Consider the following 16,570-nt stretch of genomic DNA (forward strand, 5'->3'; position numbering starts at 1 on the left):
GTGGCACAGTGTCTCGGGGAGCACCGGGACGCGGGTTCGATGCCCCGTTTGGCACTGTGGGTTAAGGATCTGGCGAAGCTACAGCTGCGGCTTAGGTTGCAGCTGCATCTCAGTTCTGATCCCTGGCCTGGGAACTCCATATGCGAAGCAGCAGCCATAAATGGAAAAAAAGAAAAGAGAAGCCCGCGGAGGGAGGGAGGACTCCAGGTGACATGGGTTCCCTCTTGTGGCCCTCATGTCACAAGACCTCAGAGAAAGTCATCTTTTGCATCAGTGAAAAACAAGCCCTGCATGGTTAGCATGAAGTGGGTGGGGGAAGGTTCTCTTTAGTGGGGAGCTAATTTGCTTAGCAATTAAGTGCTTTGTACTGGGAGAGCACCTTTCTCTTTCTAGTGTGCATCTAAAGCAGGCCTGTTAACCTTTCCCTGTCTTTTCTTTGTAGCTTTTGCCAGGGGCCAAGGAGAGGGGGGAATGGAGCATGACTGCTGCATGGGTTTGGGGTTTCCCATTGCAGAAAAGTTCTGGCTCCAGATAGTGATGTTGGTTGTACACCATGGATGGTGCCCTAAATGTCCCCAATGGTAGATTAGATCTTACGTATATTTTAGCAGAATTTGTTTACACAGGCAGAAAAATTAGGGTCCCTTCTTAGAGTTAAGGAAAGAGATGAAATGTGCTAACCATATAAAAGACGAGCATCAGGCATGGGACACAACAGAAAATCAGTCCATGCTCTTTGGTGATTGGGTGGTTGGTGAGAAAATTCAGACCCAGTACTCGCCTTTGGAATCTGTTAGAACACTGTGGGAGGACTTAGACTCCTGATTAATGATGATAAAAGCAAACCCTCCACCCAACGTAGGTTTAAGGACATGTGCTTCTATTTATCTGAGTCCAAGAAACAGGCAAAGATCCTTTGGCATATATCCATGCCAGATTCTTTTTGAGTCATGGCACTCACTTTAATGTCATGATAACCCAGCTCCATTGTCATCCCTGTTGCACCTGTACAGCCAGCTAACAAGTGGCCAGAGTTCAAACGTGGACCCAAGTTACTGGACTTGAAGTCCACTGCCCTACGCCACTTCCTGCTGTCAATTGTGATGGGGACACAGAATGACTGGGCGCCCTTTTTAATCCAAGAGGGAAGTTGCTTCAAAGTAGTCTCAAGGATGAGATGCTGCAAATTTGCCTTTGGGGACAGATACACAACAACAAAAGAGTAAATACCTTTCCAAACAGGGAGTGAGTGGGGGCGAAGACACGAGGCTAGAACGTGTCCGTGAGCCTGTGGAGCGTGATTCATTCTGAAATGTAATGAAAAGTGTGCTGGATGAGACCACTGGGCTGGAGTGTAGAGTAAGAGCAAGGAAAGGAAGATTTTAAAGAATCCGTTCGTTCAGCCGATTTCTATGGAGCACCTACTCTGTGGAAAGAATCACATTAGGAGCCAGGACAAAACCACAAGAACAGAGTAACTAGGGAAATACAACACCGCAGTGTAAGCTCCCCCAAGAGTGGGGCTTTTGGTGTATTTTGTTCACTGCGGTTCCCAAGCTTCTAGAAGAGAATCCAACATAGATTAGGTCTCAGCAGTTGTTCGTTGGCTTAATGAAGGAAGGAAAGAAAGAAAGTATGGTGAGAATGGGGTTTGGAGAAAGATGAATCTGACTAAGGCATGGTCCATGCCCTTTTTTTTCAACAACAGAGACTGTAAATTCCCCAAGAGAAAAGATACTTTAGCTTTTGCCTTGACTCACAATGGTTCCATAGCATCTTTGTTCGCTTCCTCCCATCATTCATTCACCTGCCTAGTGATTCTTTCCTTGTCACCTACTATGTGACAGGCTCTGTACCATATTGTAAAGGTATAAACTAGGACAAACAAGGGGCTTTGTGCCTTCATGGAGCTCATTGTAGAGTAAGAGAAGGAAGCATTTAATCACATAAAATCATTGCAGAGCGCTACCAGTGCTATGAAAGAAAAGTATGAGACCATACCAGCTGTCTGGGGAGGAGCTGCTATTGGTGAGCTGGCCCGAGTAGTCTCTGAGGACCTGATGCTTAAATCAACAGCTGAGGAATGGGAAGCGGGTGAGGGAAGGGGAGGCAGGCTGACTTGTGCAAAGTCTCTGGGATCTCAGAGGGCTCTAGCAGCAGAGAGGATCCAAGGTGCTGGGGAGGGGTGAGCAGGACATAGGGCTGCCAGAGGGAGGAAGTCGCTTGGCCTCTGTCCACCGGAAGTTATCCCCTCCGGTTACTCCAATTCATAATCTTCACATTGAGGGACACCAAGGCAAAGCATGATTGCCCTGTTCGACTGTGCTGCAGCTCCTGGGCAGGTTCCCTCCATTGTCACCCACTCATCTCCACAGGTCTGGTCCTCGTACTGTAGTGTAGATGTCCCATGGCAGGAAGAAGAAGATAAAACCAACTTAGCTATGTATGGGATTTTTGCTGTGTGTCAGGCACTGTGCTGTTCCTGTTAGTACCTACGTGTGAAGGAAGTGGTGGTGATGCTATTATGGCTGCTGCTACTATCACCACTGCTACTATTATCATTATCGTTCTTAATATTCCCATTTTAAAGATGGGTAAGACTGAGTCTCAGAGAGGGGAAGCGAATTGCCTCCAAAGCAAAAACCTCAATACCGTTGCATGAAAACTCAGACACGGATCATATGACTTCAAAATTTGGTCCTTATCATTAGGTAACAATTCTTGTAAGACAGATTTGTCTCATAAAAGACTATTCAACAGCAATTTTACTGTGCAATGACCATGTGCCACAGGCAATGCTAGGTGTTGGCCTAATAAAATGAATAAAAGGGATCCCTGAGTTTTCTTTCTTTCCTTTTTTTTTCTTTTTAGAGCCACACCTGCAGCATATGGAAGTTTCCAGGCTAGGGGTTGAATCAGAGCTGCAGCAATACTGGATCCGAGCCTCATGGGTGACCTACACTGAAGCTTGTGACAATGCCAGATCCTTAATGCACAGAGTGAACCCGGGAATCAAACCCACACCCTCACAGACCCTGTGTCGAATTCTTAACCCACCAAGCCACAACAGGAATTCAGAGGTCCCAGATTTTTAAGGAGAAAGACACCTAAACACCATCATACAATGTGATACAAGCATCCCGCAGGTGTATGTGAAGCGCTGTGGAGATTCAGGTTGGGAGGGAATAACAAAGTCCCAGGAGTGAGGACCACCCAAGAGAGGCAGTAATTAAGCACCAACTTAGCAAATGGGTAATAAGGTTCTTGAGAAGGTGGGAGGGAAGGACATTCTTCACAGTTAAATAGCTTGGGCAGTGGGAGGAAAGACTGGAGAGGGAGTGACCAGATTCTAAAGGGTCTCAGAAGGCATGTAAAGATTGGGGACTTAGTCCTGAGGATAGTGTAGAGCCAGGTCTGGGCATCAGGCAGGGAGGATGGGGTTACATATCACAGTTAGCAGAAGCCAAGCCTGAGGTTCTTCAAGTGTGGTTTGGACCAGCAGCATCAGCATGGCTTGAGAATTCCTTAGAATGCAAATCCTCTGGCTCCACCCCAGACCTACTGAGTCTGAAACAGTGAGGTTTTTAACAAGTCCCCCAGGGGACACTGATTCTGGTCATGTCTGGGAACCACAGACCTGCCCTGCATGGCCTGCCTCTGCCTCCTCGTCCACAGCATGCAGTACCTGCAGGTGCTGTTTCACTCCTTACAGAGGAAGGGACAGCAGGTAGCATGTCTTGTTCCCCTTAAGGCATCCACCCAGAGCCCCTCAGCAGGCTGTCCGAAACGGTGCCCACCTAACTTTCTTGCAAAAGACCCTCTTGCTTGACTTATCTGTCTGGGTTTGGCTTGAAGACCAACACGTTTTCTCCCCCTCCTCCCTGGGTTTCTTTGCTGCTCGGGGAGCCACAGAACAGATGATGGATGCTGTCCGGGAACTCTGGCTGGTGCCTGGAATGATCATTAGCTAAGTGCTGGGCTAATGCATCCAGAGGTGGTGAGTTAATAGGAAAACAGGCCTGATTCGGTAGCCGGTGCCCATGGTGACCTAGAGCTGGGTGTTAAGTGGTGACAGGCAACTCCCCTCTAATCACCTCTCGTTAGCTGCGACCATAGGCAAATTGCTAGCGAGGAATAAGTGGGGAGACTCTGCCAGGATCACTGTCAAGCAGAAAAAGAGACTCAATTGGTAGAGCAGTCACGACTCTGTAATCACTTCCTTAAGAGCTCCTTTCGGCTGTGTTTGCCTGTGGAAGGTGAGGACCTTGTCTAGGCAAAGGTGGGCTGAGAGCTGTATGTTGAGGTTTTCTCCAGCATTCTGAAAGGGTTGCTCCCCCAGGGAGATAATACTGAATTAGCAGTGCCCTTCCCCCAAGGTCTCTTGGCTTTGAACAGTGAACACCAATGTGCATTGGTAGATGTAACACATTTCTGTAAACACAGAGGAGAGTCTGGGAGGAAGTTTTGTGGGGCAGGGGAAGATACATATTGTTTATCACTGCTTGCATAAGGTCCCTGAAAAACAGAAACAAAGTAACAAGGCAACACTCATCCCTCCCTATCTCCTGCGGACTGGTCCCAAGATCCCCATGGATCCTCAAACTCATGGATGCTCAAGCCAAAATCCAAGGATGCTCAAAATCTAAGGTGTAATATTTGTATAACCTATGCTCATTCTCCTGCATACTTTACATCCCCTTTGGATTACTTACAATACCTAATACAATGTAAATGCTTTATAAATAGTTGCCCTCACTTGGCAAAGGCAAGTTCTGCTTTTTGGAACCTTCTGGAATTTTTTTTCCCCCAAATATTTTTGATCCACAATTGGTTGAATCCAGGCGAGACAATCGGGGTCCACTGTATTTTAGGAACCATGACACAACAGTGGCGAGAAAACAATGCTGGAAGGGTATCATATTTGTCCCCAGGGAAGGGGAATTATTCAAAAGTGGGAAGGGGTACAGGGGTGGGGTATGGGGGGGTGGGGGTGGCGGCAGGACTTCTCCTTTTCTATTTCAAATGTTTGGAGCCTTTACCAGGTTGGATAACAGCTATTTTCAAAATGTATTCTCTGGGCTTAACGCCTTCATTATTTTCACACATTTATCTGGCGAAGTTTGGTAACAGAATAAACTAGAGGGATCTGTGTCATCTCCACAGAAACATTCTAAAGCTGGAAACACAAAGGAGAGCACTAGGAATGAGCAGATATTTGAAGACAACACGTAATTTGTCCAGATAGAAATGTTATTTTTAAGCCCTTCAAAGAAGGGCTCCAGTCCTTTGCAAGTTCCCAAGTAGAAACAGGTGTTGAGGACGTGTCTGTTCTGCCCCGTGATTCACGGGCAGGCTGCCATAAGGGAAAGGAGGATGAAGCAGATAAGAAGAAGGGGTGATAAGGCAGGTGACATGCCCGCTCATCTACTACTCATCACATGTTACTCCCCCCCCCACCCGCCTGCCCGCCGGTTTACGAACAGTCAAAGGTCGTAGTGAAAACAAAAATACGCACTTCTCACTACATGTGTGCTGTGAATCTGCCTCTTCTAAATGAAGCACAAAGTGATGTTGGAGTGTGAGCTCGTAACTTTTAAAACATAATTTTCCCATGTTTCTTGCACAGTCCAAATGACATTTCCCACCCATACAAGCCTTTCTCTGAAAAAAAAAAAAAATCAACATTTGCCAGAACCAATTAAAAATAACTTTAAAGCCCTCTTTTTATATTTCCAAATAATAAGAATGGAAGATCTGAACTGAAAAAACGAAGCATGGTCTCCATATCAACTGCGTTTCTCCTTAGTGCCCCAACTTGTAAACATCCTATTGGCTTTGGAGCATAGTTTGTCTTAGTTTATCTCCAAATTTTACCTCCCTGGTGGACATGCAGTCACAGTAACACCTGTCACTCCCTGAGAAAGAAAACTGTAGAAAAAGTCCTCAGAAATTAAGGGTGATCGTTTTGATGGCTCGTGCTGGCGCTTGTTTTTGCTCCTTTGCTTGCTTGCTTGCTTGTTTGGGATTTGGCTTTTTGTTTTAGATGACTACTACTGCCCCAAACTGTCAAAGTTGAACTGTTGACCCCTCCCTATGAACTTTCTTTCTTTTTTTTTTTTTGTCTTTTGTCTTTTTAGGGCCGCCCCTATGGAGGTTCCCAGGCTAGGGGTCTAATCAGAGCTGTAGCTGCCAGCCTATGCCGCAGCCACAGCAACGCCAGATCCTTAACCCACTGAGCGAGGCCAGGGATTGAACCCGCACCCTCAAGGTTCCTAGTCAGATTTGTGTCCGCTGCGCCAAGATGGGAACTCCCCTATGAACTTTCTAGTTCTTTCGGTTGTTGGGTGCCGTGTCACAGACAGGATATATACATGTGGTCTGCATATGCCTGTGGGTGGCAATGGGTTGAACACACAGGTCTTTGAGCGATTGTACATTTGATCCATCATGAGTCAGGGTATGTGCTGCCCATAAATAAAACCACCAGCGATGCTATTCATACATGCCTTCCAAACACCACAACAAACCTGCGACTGGAACTGGAGTTATGATAACATTGCATATCTCTTTTCCCTCAAAATTCACTACTTGGGAAGCTCCAAATGCTTAAGAAAAAAAAAAAAAAAAGAGAGAGAAAAAAAATACTGACTCAGAATAAACCCAAGGAATAATCAGCTTGGAGGATTTTTCTGCCTTGTGCTCAAGTTATATAAATAAAGAGAACAATTAGTGTCAACTGCCTTTTAGTTCTCCATCCTATTAGCTTTGCAGGGGGCTTCAAGGTAATCTCTCCACCAAGGGTGGATGGTCCTAGAATTAAAACGCGAAGTTTGCTTCAGAAAAAAATGGGCATGTCGGTCAAGACAGCTCATGGAAATAAGACAGATCACTTCCCTCACTCTTCTGCTACTTAATTGTGCTGATTTCCAGGAGGGCAGAGATTCAGGGGAGGTGGAAGGAAAACCCTCCGAGGCAGGTGAGGAGAGACGGGGTGGGCGGGGGTGGGGGGGCAGAGCTGTGTGACAAGGCACATGGAAGCAGCTGGGCCTCCCCCTCCTGTTCCTTTTATACCAGACAGACACATAAGCAGGTCAGCAAATCAAAACCCAGAAGTCCCCAGATCTCACACACACAGGATAACACCCAGCCACAGCTGCACACGCTCCTGGGTGCACAGGCAATGGCAAGCACTCCTCCTCAACGTTGTGCAGGTCTGGCCGGCAGATCATGGGGTACAGATTGTGATGGAGTTGGGGTGCAAAGTATCCCCAGAGCCCAAGACTCTCCCAGAAACCTCCAAACTCTCCCCCTTACTCCATTCCACAGTTCTGCCATCAAAGGCAACTCTGGCACACTAAGTATCTTTTAGCACCACAGCCATGCATCGCCTGTCATCATTTCCTCTTTTTGTTTCTCTTTTGCCATGTGCACTCTTTGTGCCTCCAAGTGGTGAGAGAGATGTAATTAGTTAACGAAGAGAAACCGCATCTCTCTGTGTAGCCACCACGGCTGGGGCAGGGTGGGGTGCGGTTCCCAGGGGACCCGGTCTTGCTCTGTGGGTCACTCCTCACTCAAGGCCAAGCCTGTGCTGAGAATTCAGCAGGGCTCAAACTCCCCGGGATCTATTTCCTCTCTCCCTCAGTCTCTCTCCCTCTCTGTCTCTCTCTCTCCCCTGCTTTCACAGGCAAAGTCCCCAGTTGGAGGAGATGAACTCACCCCAGGTGTGAAGCCAGCCGCACGAGGTTGGGTGGCCAGGCGTCAGTGGGAAGTGCTAGTGGTGAGCTCCATGGGTGGAGAGGTGAGCCAGAGGAGAGAAGAGGAGGGATGGAGAGGCTTGGCAAAAGGCACAACGAAGAAAAGGCAAAAGGAGAAGCATCGGGAATATGTGCAGAGGGGGAAAAAAATAAGGCAAAGGGGACGAGAAATTAATAATCCAACAAGCAGGTTTCTTCCGTGTTATTAATCACACTGCTTTGCCCAAGCTGCAGAGAAACCCAGAGCTACCCAAGGGAGGGGAGGTTCAACACCATTGGCCGTCTCTGCTCACTCCTATACATCTCAGCCAATCCTCCCTGCGCCTTGAGGTACAGATCCATCCGGACTGCAGTTCCAAAGCCCTGGAAGAGGAGGACTCCGGGCTCCATGGGTAAGGCACTGCTCCGTCCGGTTAATGCACTATAAACTTTATTCGAGCTGACTTCTCATCTGATCCCCCAGTGACGAGGTCAGGGAGCGCAAGCAATTCCACCCCAAATCATGCCATAATCGAATTGCTGCCTATTTCCCGAACCTATAATGAAAAAGGCAACCGAAATAATGCAGGTAATGTTGGCGGCCTCCCCGGCCTGTCCGACGCTATTACCTCCGATTGCTTGCCGCCATTTCCCCGGGCCTCTAACAATGAATATATTTCACAGCTCACTTGTTCTCCTGTGTGGGTGGCACCATGTAGACACCTACATGATCTGAAAGGGAATCTAAGACAATAGCGCTGCTTCTGAGCTCCGTGCCTAACAGCCTACTGGTGGGAGAGGCATTTTTATCAAAGTGCTTCTCACACACACACACACACACACACACACACACACACACACGAACACACACACACAAACCTGACGGGGTCCAGAGTCACAGACTCTGCCAAAGCCAACTCAATTTCTCTTTGTCTCTTTAAGTCCAAGCTCCACCACCTACATAATAAACCGGGAGTGCGATTCCTTTATCACTCAGATGCTCTGAAGCTTTTTATTCTATTTTCTCCCTTGGAATAAAATGGGACAGACATGGCTTGAGGGACTGGGCAGGAGATTAAATAATGTGTGTCAACACCTACCTGAAAATGCCTTTTAAGTGCTGGTTTCTCCTTAAAAAAAGAACACTTTAAAAATATCAACCCTCTCAATTTGCATGCCCTTAAAAAGCAGAATTCAGCACCCCGTCATCTTTTCGCTTCTCCGAAAAGTGCTGACAGCAGCATGTTTCCCTAGTAGAGATTCAGAGCCACAGAAGGAACAACCCAGACGGCGTCCTCAGGTGTGATCCCTACGACTGCCCTTTGTCGCACGAAGGCCATCATCTCCAGACCAGTGGCAACGTGACTCGGGATGTCGAGCGCACCTGACTGTGTCCACTTAGGCGCCTCTGCGGGCTCCCTGCCCTAGATTTGATTTCTCCCCAACTTGTAGTTTTGGTTCCCCCAGAGCAGTGGCTGCGAAACTGTCAGACATCAGATACTGCCCTAGAAGACCCATTTGTGCCTCAGAGATGTTGCTTTTGTCAAGCCACCAGCACTAAACCCTGGCGCTGGCACGGGATCCTGGAAATAGGTGTATTTACGGATGCTCGAGTTGGGATAGTTACAGGTGTGAAAATGTACATTCCATTGGCAAACAAGTACACTGCAGATACATCTAGTTTAAGCATCATACAGGGGACGTATGTAGATCGAGGCCAGGTCCAAGAACACTTTGAACTTGCAACATTTTGAACTTGTAACATTTTGAACATAAGGCAGACTCTCTCCTCCATACTTCTTCATTTTGTTTTTCTCCTGCCTTTTTCTTTTTTTAAATGGGGAACTGCCTTCTTTGCAATTTTCACCGCACACAAATGTGTTTCCTCATCTATAAAATCACCTTCTCGATCCTGGCCCCACCTAGAGTAAGGAAAACCAGACCACAGAAGCTACGCACTGCCAGACAAGACAAGACAGTCAGGTGAGAAAGTCTATAAGATTTCATCAGGTGAAGGTCTCCAATTTTGCCCTTCCAGGTCCACCCAGGCTGATGGAAGGGCAGCACCACATTTTTTAAAAAGATACATGGGTTCAAGAGGGCACGCTGACATACGGACGAAGAATAATTCTTAAAAATACTCAGCACTAGGGGCTATAGAGAACAGATCTTATAAGGAGGGGTTGGGAAGATCAATATAAAGAAAAAAATACTCTAGATGTAATTGAAGTCATACATTTGTACATGACTTCTGCTATATGCCCAATTACTGCTATTTATCAAAGAGTAGACAGCATTGAAACTGGCAGCATGAAAAACAAATTTTACTAAGTCAGAGGGAAAAAAAATCATCAGAAAGAGAAGGGGGGGGAAAGATACAAATAATAAATAATTCAATATTCTCAAGGAAAGCTCTTGGAGAAAAGGCCCGGTTGATTCAAACATCAGACATGGGTCTGACAAGAGATGTATTGATTGAGACAATTCTGTCATCATTATTCCAGCCGGAGTCCTTCACAAAAGCTGCTCTTTTTGCTCCTGTTTTTATTTCTGTAACTACCAACCTCCGTTTTTTACCTCGATCTCTTTGAACCGGTATTCATTACAGCTTAAATCTTAAGCCTAAGCGTAAGATGATAAACAGATTCCGGGTCTCATGTTTGGCAGAGGCGAGAGCTCAGCTCCCCTAAAATCTAATAGGATGGCAGTCTATTCACAATCTGCTAAGGATTTCCACACTCGATGGAATAGGTCGTGTACCCCATCTGTATAATTACCAAGGCAGAATATTTAGATTCCAGCAGGAGCACATATCCAAAGCAAACATGACCCACATCTAACAAAGAGTTGCCAAACGCTGCACAGGATGGCTGACAACAAATATACCTTCATTTGTTACTTTCAAAGCCATGAAAAGCAACACTGACAACATGTATCCTTAATGATTTCATTCCTGTCTTCCCAAACTGGGTTCCAAAAATGTTCTAGTTCTTCCAACCAAAACAATTGAAAAAAAAAAAAAAGAAAGGAAAAGATCCTTTTAGGTCAATGCAGATTGTGCACATACAGTGGTTATAATTAGTGGAGGAAGAATACACCTCCATTAGGCATCTGCAAAAAGCAGAACTGTGTCTTCAGTGTTCGATGTGTTAATTACAACAAGATAGGAGGTGCCACAGAAAATTAACGGTCTCGAAAAGGCATGTGAAGTAAACAGACAAAACAGGAACTGCTGGAGGGTCGGGGGAGCAAGTCAATTTTGAAGAAAGATAAAGGAACTGCCACGTCCTTGATGGCTGCGGGGAGGGGAAAGGGCAGTGGACCCTGTTATCATCAGTTAATTAAGCAGGAGGTCCAGGCTTGCACACGCTGCTGCCGCAACATTTGCCATGGGAATCAGATGCGTTATTCAGATGTGTAGGCAAACAAAAGCTGTGGCAAGCCTGACGAGGAGTGATGAGGTCGGCTCACTCCAAAGTGCGGGATGCAGGGGGCTAAAGGAGCAGCAGGGCTCTGAAATCCTTGATGTCTTGCCAATGGGGGGGGGGGTCTTCCTTAAATACAGATGGGAGAGCGGAGTGGGTGGGGGATGGCTCTCAAAATTCATTACCCCCCACGTCTGTGTTTGATGGGCAGCCAAGGTGCGAGCCACTGCAGGAAGGACTGGGAAGGGATATCAGCTGATGGAAGACAAACCAGCATCCGATGAATTGGGGATACCGTGTACATGACACAGCGGGTCTGCAAAGTGACTCTGGAAAACTCAACGCTTTCCTTAGTTTACAGGGGAGAGAAGGAGAGAAAGATTGGGAGAGGAAGAGAAGGTAACTGTGAGCTTGGGCAACTCAACATGGGTATCACCAAGTGGAAGGGGGTAAACACGCCTTCAAATCCAAGATTCCATGTGACCTAATAATGCTCTGTGTCAAAGAACAGTTTGGTTCAGCTGGTCAGGTCTTCCACCCCCGCTGCTTACTGGCCACTTACAGGCAATGACCTTAATTGTATCAGATACAGCATCAGGAGGATGAGACTGTCCTTGTGTTGGGCAGTGACCTCTAATGCCTGATTTCCACCTCTGAGACTTGACTCACACTCAGAAGATGCACTGGTCACTGAATGGGATGGGACACTCAGCAACCCAGGTGAGAGTCAGGGTTGTGTGCCATCCATGATTTCAGGAGATGCTCCATCTGGTGAAAAGTGGGGGTGAAGCCCTGTCTCAACCATGGACAACACAGTATCCAGTCTGATAGCCTCTGGAAGACCTGGCTTACTCCTGGCAAACCTATTCCTCTACTACAACCATTTAACCAATACGGTGTAGGAGATGGACATCATTTCGTCAGCCATCGAAGCTGGTCCTCGTATTCTCAGGCTCAGTGTAGCTAATGGACCTGGGCTGGCCTGGGAGGCAGAGGTGAGGATCAGGGATGGTGGGTGGGGCTGGGCAGTGATAGGAAGTATCTTGGTCTCCCTTGGCTGAATTCCAGCTGAGACTCTGATAGAACAATGTCAGGAGACTGTCCTTGGGGTGAGGGTGGTGATATGAGTTGTGTATAGGCTACACGCTGGTGTCAAAAGTATACCTAATCTCAGTAAATCTGCAGCAGGAGGGAGGTGGGAGATGCCAGAGGAACTGAAGAGGACCAAGAAGCCAAATGGACATAAAGTTCTGCCCCTGTGACCACACACAGGCACAGAGATGGTGATCAGAAGTGCACCCTTTTCACACCTTCTTATAGAGCATTCTTGAAGTGGGAGAATTATAGAGATAGAGAACAGATTAGTGATTGCCCAGGTTTGGGAGGGGGCAGAAAGGTGGAGCCAGAGACCCTTGGGCTGGAACTGCTCTGTGTCTTGGCTGTGGTGGCTGTCACAGGAAACTACGCAGGTGATAAAACTACAAAAGTCAATACACATTGTTAAGTGCAGGTAAAACTGGTGATACTTGAATAAGGTGGATGGGCTGGGTCAATGTCAATTTCCCTGCTGTGGCATTGTACAGTAGTTACCAAATGGGGGCGGAGGCTGAAGGGAATATGGGATTATTTCTTTCTGTTATTTCCTACAACTGCGTATGAATCGATTATCTTCAAAACAAAACAAAACAAAAGTTCATAAGCCAAGTCCAAGTTTAGAAGTCATGCACAGGATTCTTAGGGTCCCTGCCTGCCAGCCATGAGTTTTTGGACAAGCTGCTTTAGGCCCAATTTTCTGCTATAAAATGTGGAAAAACAAATAGTGCCTCCTTGGAGTTCCCGCTGTGGCACAGTGAGTTAAGAACCTGACTGCAGCAGCTTGTGTCTTCTTCAAAGGATTATTGTGGGGGTTAAATGAGACAAAATGGCCTCTGTGGTCAGACAGTCCTTGCTCTTAGTAAGGGTTTGATAGGTGTTGGCTGTTACTTTTGGTGTCATCATTACCATTATTATGTGCAACTAGTGTGCAAGTCTATGTGGATAGTTAAGAGCAAATCTAAACTCCAAGATGCCTTCACTCAGACATAAAAAGTGCATCTATTGCCACTAGAGCCTCTGATTTTCAATGACCAGGAATGGCGGATGCTTTCCCTAATTCCTCACTGATAAGACAAGCCTGTTCCTAGCAAAGGACCCGGTACACCCCTCCCCCCCGCCCAGTCAACATCCATTTGTAACTTTCCCATCTTATCTGCAGGATGTCCTTCCATCCACAGTGTGAACCCAGGTTCTCCCACATCCTTTCTACCAACCAACAGAGGTCAGGGGTGAGGCCCAGGCACTCAATCACCTCCGTTAAGAGCTACTGAAAGGAGCATCAGGGAATAGATGTCTCTACTCTGATCAAATTAGTCAGGCATGGATCAATAGGAAGCTGTGGCGTGTCCATAAGCTCAGAGCCTGCAGATTCCCGGCATAGAGTAATCTGAGAGAAAGAGAGATTGAGAGGGAGAAAGAATATCTGTTTCCCTGGCACAGAGATTTCCTTATATTGAGTCTGTCACTTCCCATTTTGGTTAACAGACTGCTGAATGGAGCTCATCGCTGGGCAAATATTACAGCTCCAGAGAATACAAAGTGGGAACAATTGTTTCAGATCGGGGGTTTAATAAGAAAGAAAAGGCCAAGGGAGAAAGAAGAGATCTGGGCGGTGGGGGGGGGGGACCTCTATCTGCAGGAGATGAGACCAGGTCTACAGAGACAAGGTTCAGGAAAGAAGAGAGAAGGCAGTCTTCAGTTGCACTTGTGTTTTTGGTTTTGTTTGCTTTTGTTTTATTCTCCTTTCTCTCAAACAACCACTAGTCCAAGATACATAGCAAGCATTACGGAGTTCAAAGTTATCACAGCAAATGCATAAAAAGGACAGTGCTGTTTTTCCCAGGAGAGGATGCTACATTTGGAATCAAATAACTTTGGAAAGAAGGGCCTGGAAATGTTTTTTTTAGCGCACTCTGCTTATGTTCTTCTACTTTTCCTATATTGGAAAAATAGTGTAGCCATTGCCAGGTGGAGAAGAAATTGTGGCTTTCTTCTTGTCTTTTGGGATCTAACAAGGACTTGTTGGTTGGGGAGGATGGATTAGAGAGAGTGAAAATAGGGAATATCATGTTGGGAAGCCCCTGTATTTATAACAGTGTTAGTAAGGAAGAGGTAGGAACAGTTAGGTGTCAGACCCTGCTTGGATTCCAAAGCCTGTGTGGATTTCCTAACACTATTCCGTCTGCTCACTCAAGGGGCTGGCCTGTCTCTTCCTGCCTGGGATCCATCACCCTGGTGATCATGAACCTCGACTGCACTGGCTCAAAGCTACCCTCTGGATCTGCATTCAGAACTAGAGCTCTGACGGTTATACAACCAGAGAATATTTATTGGTCTTGGATGATAATACCAGTGGTACCCGACATTGGCTGCACATTAGATTCATCAGACACTTTACAATCTGGAATCCCCAGCCCCCACTCCCAGGGGGTTTGCATGGGCAGCCAAGATTGCAAATGGCTGGGCATGGTGATATAATGAATTTGAAAAATGGCAACAGAATGGTTCTTTAAGAGGATTATGACAAGACGGCTGGTGGCACTATGAATTTTGAAAATGAATAAAGTTCAGAGTTTTATACGTGAGAGGCCGTAGGGTATAGGAGAAAGAGCCAGCACTGGCCCTTCACTATATGACCATGTAACTTCTTCAGAACTCTTTTAGCGAGAATAGGGAAATGCTACACTTCCCCTTTGCAGAGTTGTGATGAGGATGAGAAATAAAAGTTGCACAGTTCTGAGAACTGTGCTCAGGAGGTACTGGATACTCAACAGGTCTACCATATTGGTTGGGAAATCCATGCTTCCCATTTAAAAAACAACACCCAAAAGGCAAAAGCTAAAAATGACTATGATGAATTTGTGTTAAATTGTGCAGTTCTCCTTAGAGAGAACCATATGTGAATTGGAGATTCTTTTTATGTTTTCTTTCTTTATTCAGCCTTTCCTCCAAGGTCATCTTCTCAGAAAGGCTTTCTCTTACCACCACACACGTATCTTCTTATACCATTTCCCATGACCTGGGCCTTTGCTGTACACTCCTTCAAACACTGGGTTATGGTCTGTTTTGTCCATTGCTACATCCCTAGCACCTGGAATCTCACTGGCCCATGGAAACCCGCCACAAACAGGAATTGAATAACAAAGTACATGAATAATAAATGGATGGATTGCCTCTAGATCACTGGAATTGGGATTATCTGAATTTCTTTTTCAAGGTACAGATTCGTCCCCAGCCTTGATGCATCAGAATCTCCAGAAGAAAGGTCTGGGACTCTGCATTTCCACAAGCTCTGCAGGTGATTCTGATGGACACCAGAGGCTGGGAATCAATTTCCTGGACCTAGAGAAGTAGTTGTCATTGAGTTGCTGCCATGTGCCAGTTCTCTGCACATTCATATGTGTGTTACCAATTAATCCTCACAAAAGCTGAAGAGGTGATGGCAAAAAAAACACAGGAAAAGATGCTCAACATCACTAATTATTCAAGAAATGCAAATCAAAACCACTATGACGCAACACCTTATACCAGCCAGAATGGCCGTCATCAAAAATCTACAAACAATAAATGCTGGAGAGGGTGCAAAAAAAAAAAAAAAAAAAGGGAACCCTCTTACACTGTTGGTGGGAACGTAAATTGGCGCAACCACTATGGAAAACCATATGTAGCTTCCTCAGAAAACTAAATATAGAACAATGATATGATCTTGCAATCCTACTCCTGGGCATCTATCCAGAGAAAACCTTAATTCAAAAAGATACATGCACCCAAATGTTCACTGCAGTACTATTTACAATAGCCAAGACACAGAAACAACCTAAATGTCCATTGACAGAGGAATGGCTAAAAAGATGTGGTACATGTACACAAGGGAGTATTACTCAGCCATGAAAAAGAATGAAATAATGCCATTTGCAGGAACATGGATGGATCTAGATATTATCATACCAAGTGGAGTCAGTCAGACAGTGAAAGGCAAACATCATATGGTATCACTTATACCTGGCATCTAAAAAAGGATACAGATGAACTTATCTACAGAACAAAAACAGATTCACAGACTTTGAAAACAAACTTATGGTTACCAAAGAGGACAGATGGGAGGGAGGGGTGGACTGGGGGTCTGGGGTTGGCATATGCACACTGCGGTCTACGGAATGACTGGCCAACAGGGACCTGCTGTATAGCACAGGGAACTGTACCCAATATTCTGTGATAATGTATATGGCAGAAGAATGTGAAAGAGAATGGTTATGTTTATACGTATAACTGAAACACTTTGTTGTACAACAGAAATGATTACAACATTGTAAATCA

At 46.0% G+C, this 16,570-nt stretch overlaps 1 protein-coding gene and 1 long non-coding RNA gene across 47 annotated transcripts in view; one reads left to right on the forward strand and one right to left on the reverse strand.

Annotated features, from left to right (window-relative positions):
* Positions 1 to 16,570, reverse strand: part of RBFOX1 (RNA binding fox-1 homolog 1) — a 2,264,635-nt gene that overhangs the window by 289,165 nt on the left and 1,958,900 nt on the right. The gene's annotated exons all lie outside the window — the stretch shown is intronic.
* LOC146404557 (uncharacterized) lies at positions 11,664 to 15,083 on the forward strand. Its single transcript, XR_014840865.1, has 2 exons — positions 11,664 to 12,153; positions 14,449 to 15,083. It is a non-coding gene; the product is annotated as an uncharacterized LOC146404557 (long non-coding RNA).

This window comes from Sus scrofa, chromosome 3 (genome assembly GCF_054392235.1).
Source record: "Sus scrofa isolate SSC_HxYL_T2T_F1_AM1 chromosome 3, Sscrofa_HxYL_maternal_Yorkshire_Landrace_v2.0, whole genome shotgun sequence".
NCBI classification, from domain to species: domain Eukaryota; kingdom Metazoa; phylum Chordata; class Mammalia; order Artiodactyla; family Suidae; genus Sus; species Sus scrofa.